At 35.2% G+C, this 6,039-nt stretch overlaps 1 long non-coding RNA gene across 3 annotated transcripts; it reads left to right on the forward strand.

The window, feature by feature from the left end:
- The first annotated feature begins 597 nt into the window (after positions 1–597).
- On the forward strand, positions 598–3,023 carry LOC137439321 (uncharacterized). 3 transcript variants are annotated; one of them, XR_013622516.1, is made up of 4 exons: positions 598–1,235; positions 1,326–1,478; positions 1,808–1,937; positions 2,158–3,023. It is a non-coding gene; the product is annotated as an uncharacterized LOC137439321 (long non-coding RNA). The 3 variants fall into 3 exon arrangements; XR_013622517.1 differs by having other exon boundaries at positions 599–1,235; positions 1,355–1,478; XR_013622515.1 differs by having other exon boundaries at positions 609–1,478.
- Positions 3,024–6,039: the final 3,016 nt, after the last annotated feature.

Below are 6,039 nucleotides of genomic sequence, written 5' to 3' on the forward strand. Positions count from 1 at the left end.
GTGTTCAGTCAATGACCTCACGTTGAGCGAATCAAGAGAGGAGAGCAGATGATCATCATCCAGGGAACGTGACATTAGTATACACGTGACATCATACACGTGACATTAGTATACACGTGACATCATACACGTGACATTAGTATACACGTGACATCATACACGTGACATTAGTATACACGTGACATCATACACGTTGTAGCGGCTACCGCTGGGTTTTCACAATCGCCTTGCACCTATCAAGGACGCGGAGCGATCACCATGGCAGGCTCGCCCTGAACTTTCCAGGCCGCTCGGCCACGCCAGTAGTGTAATAATGTTGCTTCTGGGACACCTCCGTTTAACATGGGAAATCCCTATCTAATGTCATTTACCCCCTTGTCTTTTTCAAAAATCATAAACACCTCTATTTCTCCCACCCTCATCTTTATGAACCTTTTGTCTGTAGTACCTATCCTTAATGTTGTTCATTAGACCACTCAAACACTACAAATATTTGTTTTCTCTTATAGACCTATCATCCTTCTTCTACATATCATCTGGCAGATTAATCTTTGACCCATTCACTTCCATATTGACCCTAAAGACCTCTATTTCTCTCACCCTGTTCTTTACGAACCTTCTAACCTTTTGACATGTTATCCTTATTCATTAGACCACTTAAACACCTGTGATCCTTCTGACCTCATGGACCTTTTAACCTTTTACTCTTAATATCATCTGGTGAATATAACCCACTCAAACAACGACCCTACAAATATTTGTTTATGCGTGGGAAATAATTTAATTCTCCTACAACTCTCCTCACCGTCTCATCCAACTCACCGGTATTTAAATTAATTCTCTTATTTGTTTTGTGAACTTTTTTACCAGTTGCCTTTTCAATTATACTTATTTGATATTTTTTACATTCATTTTGTTTTCCATTTATATACCACTCGAACCTTTTCTAATTAATAGCTCACTGTTAGGCTCATGCTCACTCGAACCACATACCTTGAGAAATGACGTTGTTTCACTTGGATAACTTCCAAGGAATTCTCTTTGTCTTGTTTCCTGTTTTTCACAAACACACGCCCTCAGTTTCCAAAAGCTGACAAGCACTTCAGTTCCCCGAAATACATTTTGTTCATTATAAAAAGAGAGGTCTCCGAATGGGACATTTAAACATTGTGAACGAAGATGAGCTTGTCTTATTCCAGTCTTTCCTCTGATGAAGAATACTCGCCAGGACATTGGTAAGTTCATTTGGTATTAAACACTGTTAATGAGAGCTTTGTATGTGATTAATTATACAACTAATAATTTATTTTTCCTATTCATTGCAGCAATTCAAATATTGTAAATATCCTGGCAGAATTTCAAGTTGTTTCTCAAGAGTTCCACAACGAACTGAATACGGGTTTGAATAACCTACCTCCGAGATGGTGGGCTCAGAATGAATTCAATGTTTCACCGTTCTTAGAAAATTCACGTGAAAGGTATGATAGAAAATAAAAAACGAGAGGTGTGTGCATGTGTGTGTGCATGTGTGTGTGTGTATGTGTATGTGTGTGCATGTGTGTCTGTGATTAAAATAGAGAGATCGAATTGTGAGGAACAGAAATGAAAAAATGAGATTGTGTGTGTGTGTGTGTGTGTGTGTATGTGTGTGTGTGTGTATGTGTGTGTGTATGTGTGTGTGTATGTGTGTGTGTGTGTGTGTGTGTATGTATCTGTGAATGTGTGTGTGTGTGTGTGTGCGTGTGTGTGATGTTTTGTCAGGCTTACTTCAGCATATAATAGTAATTTCTCCTTATTTTGTTTGCAGTATTAACCTCGAAGACCAAAATTTTGAGTGGGATGATTTTGATTCCCCAAGGAGTGGTTATTTCCTACCAACCTGTGAACCTCTACATTTTCAACTCAACGATCTTGACGCTAAGCTGGATTTTTTCGAGGTAAGCATGTGTGTACGTGTGTGTGGTTCACCGTTTATAATAGGTACACCATATCCCTGCGCATCGTAAGAGGTGATTCAGGGTTGGTGTCAGGAAGGGCATCCGACCCTATATTAATAATAATAATAATAATACATTTATTTTGTATAGCGCTTTTCAAGACGCTTTGACATGGAACATAAATATGAAATAAATATCTCTCCCCTCTTGTCTTTAATAGAAAGAGATTCAAAACCTGAAGACATCTGCTGAACCAACCTTTGACTTGTGCTGGGAAGAAATTGATGACTTATGCTGGGGAGAAGTTGAATGTATACCTCAAGAAAAATGTTTTAATAATATAAAGATTTTAATGTTTTCAATATTTATATATATTTGTTTTGTTTACAATTATTTAATTATTAATTACAAAAAGAGAATAAAGGAGGGAACGGGGAGGTGCACCCCTGCCAAAGACCCTTCACCCCCCTCATCCCACCCCTCCCCTCCCCTTGTGTGTGTGGGGAAGGTGGGGGTGGGATGAGGGGGGTGAGGGGTCAAGGGTGGGGGTGCACGGAGGGTGGGGGATGATGGGTGTGGTCTGTGTGGGCGGGGTCTGTGTGGGCGGGGTCTGTGTGGGCGGGGTCTGTGTGGGCGTGGTCTGTGTGGGTGTGGCTTATGATTTTAATTTATTTAAATTTTTTTTTATTACCACTAATTAAATTAGCTAATCTGGGTGGGGTGAATAGAAATGTTGTTTAATGAATTATTAGCTTTGTTTTTTGTAATTCTTGCGAGTAAAATGAACCCAAGATTTCTTCTCGATTTATATCATTTAATTTGTAGGTCCAAGGGACTGTATCCATTACATCAACGATTATAAATAATTCATTAGTCCATTTTTGTGTATAACCTTTCTCAAAATGACTTTTCCATTTGTATATCCTTACAATATCACCAACTTTAAACTTGGGCTTTCTCAAATTAATCTCCTTTTCATATTCTAATTTTGTAAATGTTTCTGATGGTTTTGATTTTGTTGATGAATGAACTGTATTGTTGTAATCATCTACAATATCCTGAATTAAATACACCCATTTTTGAGAACCGAGTTGTGTGAATTTTTTATATAATTTCTCTTTCAAAGTACGATTAAAACGCTCAATAACAACTGCCTTTCCTTCATTAAAGGTGCTGTATAATTTAATACCCTTCCCCTTAAGAAATTTCATGAATATTTTGTTATAGAACTCTGTTCCCTCATCAGTCCATAACTTCTTTGGTTTCCTTTTATCCCGATCAAATATTAGCTTAAAGGCTAACATTAAAGTATCACCCCTTTTATTTTTTAAAGGGACAACCCAGGCAAATCTACTCCTCAAATCAATAACGGTTAAAGCATACCTGTATCCCCTGTCATTATTCAATTCAATTAAATCAGCGGACCATATGTGGTCAGTGTATTTAGAATAAACCTTCCTTCTTTTAAACTTTGTGATTATAGGTTTGTGTAATTCTTCAGCCAAAAGCTCCTCAGTCTTGATGGCATCATTAGAGCCTAATAGTTTTTTGAGGAATAACCAAGACCAAGTTTCAATTTAGCATTTATCAAATTTCTCACAATAAACCTATCAACTTTCTCTCTCAACGTTGGATTTTGTATCAAAGACAAATTATACAACATTTCGCTGTCGGCTTTATGTTTTTCAGTCAACGTAGTGGTTTTCCCATAAGCAATATCATGCTTCATACACACTTCGTCAACCCTATTTGTAGGTTTAGACCAAGGTTTAGGATTGTCAGCCTCATCTAATCTTTTATCCAAGTTTGTTCCTGGACCACAGAAAGAATACCCTGGAAGGTGTAATTCCCCTGGAATTCCAGTTGTTGTAAATTTACTTCCTGACAGAAACTTTTGTATGTCTCCTCCTCTTTTAGGAGAGATGAATTGGCACTTTTTAGAGCCACATACTTGACATATTCCTTTTTGATAAACTCTATTATTTTTAGCTTTAACATAAGAGATATTTTTAGATTTAGTTTTCTTTTTACATTTGAGACAATAACTCATATTTATTTATCAGAAAAATTCCGACAGAGTATCAAAACCTTTTTGGTTTTCAACATATACATTTCAATCTTTATTTTTAAAACATAAAGAATCCTAAGGAATGCCTTCACTCTCTCCTCCATTTATTTACAAATAAAAACTAACTAAAGTCAATGACACCAACATCATCAATCACATAATCTTTTCCTTCTTCTTCTTCTTCTTCTTCACCACTTTCTCGTTTAAATCTCTGAAATTGAAGACATTGACGTTCTTATTTTTGAAACCATTATCTTCATAAGAGTTGTTAATTCTTTAATTTCCTCTTCGGTGCGTTGAGATTGATTTATTTGCTTTAATACACTCAATCTTTTATGAATCTCAGTGATTTCCATCTTTTTATATTTTTCCTCCCTCTCTCTTTGCTCCCTCTCCTCCTCCTCCATTTTCTCCCTCTCCTCCTTCTCCTTTTTGTCCCTTTTCTCCCTTTCCTCCTTCTCCCTTTTCTCCCTTTCCTCCTTCTCCTTTTTCTCCCTCTCCTCCTTCTCCTCCTTTTTCTCCCTCTCCTCCTTCTCCTTCCTCTCCCTTTCCTCCTTCTCCTTTTTCTCTCTTTCCTCCTTCTCTTCTTCAACTCCTTCCTCATCCCTTGCTACCCTTGAGTTTGAACCCCAAAGAATATTATACATATACTCATCTGGATTTTGAGATATTCTTGTATCTATAATTATTTTTCTCATAATAGGATACCAATAAGATTTGTTGACGATTTCTAAAAGAGTTTTATATTTCATAACTTTGAGAAGTTCATTTTTATTTAATATTTTAAACAAGTCTCTATTTGTGGGTTTAACAATATCAGTATAAGGCCAGTTTTTTATGACAAAATTCCCATGTATATGCTCCAAATCATAAGGTATGTAATACCGAGCACCTTTTTCTTGTAGGTATCCTTGAATACAAAAATTATAATTCTCTTGTAGTCTTCTTCCTGCCATTTATGTATCAGAAATATATGTGAGATTAATATTATGACAGGTAATACCACCCCATCTTCCCACTACCAAATCGGTTTGTATTCCTCGGCTTTCTATCCTTATCTCATTACCTTCCTTCTTTGTCATGCGAACCATCGCTATACTATCATATATTTTTATTTTCTTAAAATCACGTATTTGTTGTTTACTAATTGTACTTCCACATAAATCCTTATCTTCACCAAGTGGATAATATTCTTCTTTACGAGACTGATTTAAATCATGTAGGTCTTCTATGTTTATTGAAAAAGACCAATTATACCCTAAATCAGGCATATCATACCCCCATTTATTAATTCGCATATTAACTAAATGTCCTTCTTTATAAAATTTAATTGTAAGCAGGTAGTTAAATTCAACGAGGAAAGGTGTATGGTCAGTATAACCAGGTGTTGTGGTTGTAAATTTTACTTGTTTCACAAAACGTGCTGTTTTCTTTAAAGATATATATTGTGATAAATCACTGAATCTAATCAAGTCATTCGCATCTGTAGGGTTTGGATAATTGATTAATTTATAAGTATTCTTCATATTAATATTTTTACTTACACTATATTTTTGTCGTTCAGCCTGTGCCTTTGTATAATAATTTGATAAATCAATATCCTGAGAGGATTTTCCAAAGATAGAACCATCTTTTCCAACATAGGTCATTTATATTAGATAAAAAATGATATCATAAAAATTTTCATTATTGTTGAGTTGAAATAATACATATAAACATAATTGGCCACAACATTTAGAATTAATTTCTTGAACTTGGAATGTTTGATAAACACCATTCTGTAAGAATTGTATTACTTCAACAGGTGGTGGCATACCATAACTATCAAAATAATATTTATCCTGACTATTATGAATACAAACCCAATGAGAACCATTCTGTGTGTCTAAATTCATAATAATATTCTTTGTATTCTTATTTATATGTGTTAATTCATCTCTCATACAAATAACCACATTATCAATTTTTAGTGTTTTACAATACTTAGCTAGTTCTATATTTGACGTTGTATTCTTTCCAAATTGTTTAAACCAT

This window comes from Myxine glutinosa, chromosome 2 (genome assembly GCF_964187855.1).
Source record: "Myxine glutinosa chromosome 2, kmMyxGlut1.1, whole genome shotgun sequence".
In the NCBI taxonomy this organism is placed as follows: Eukaryota; Metazoa; Chordata; class Myxini; order Myxiniformes; family Myxinidae; genus Myxine; species Myxine glutinosa.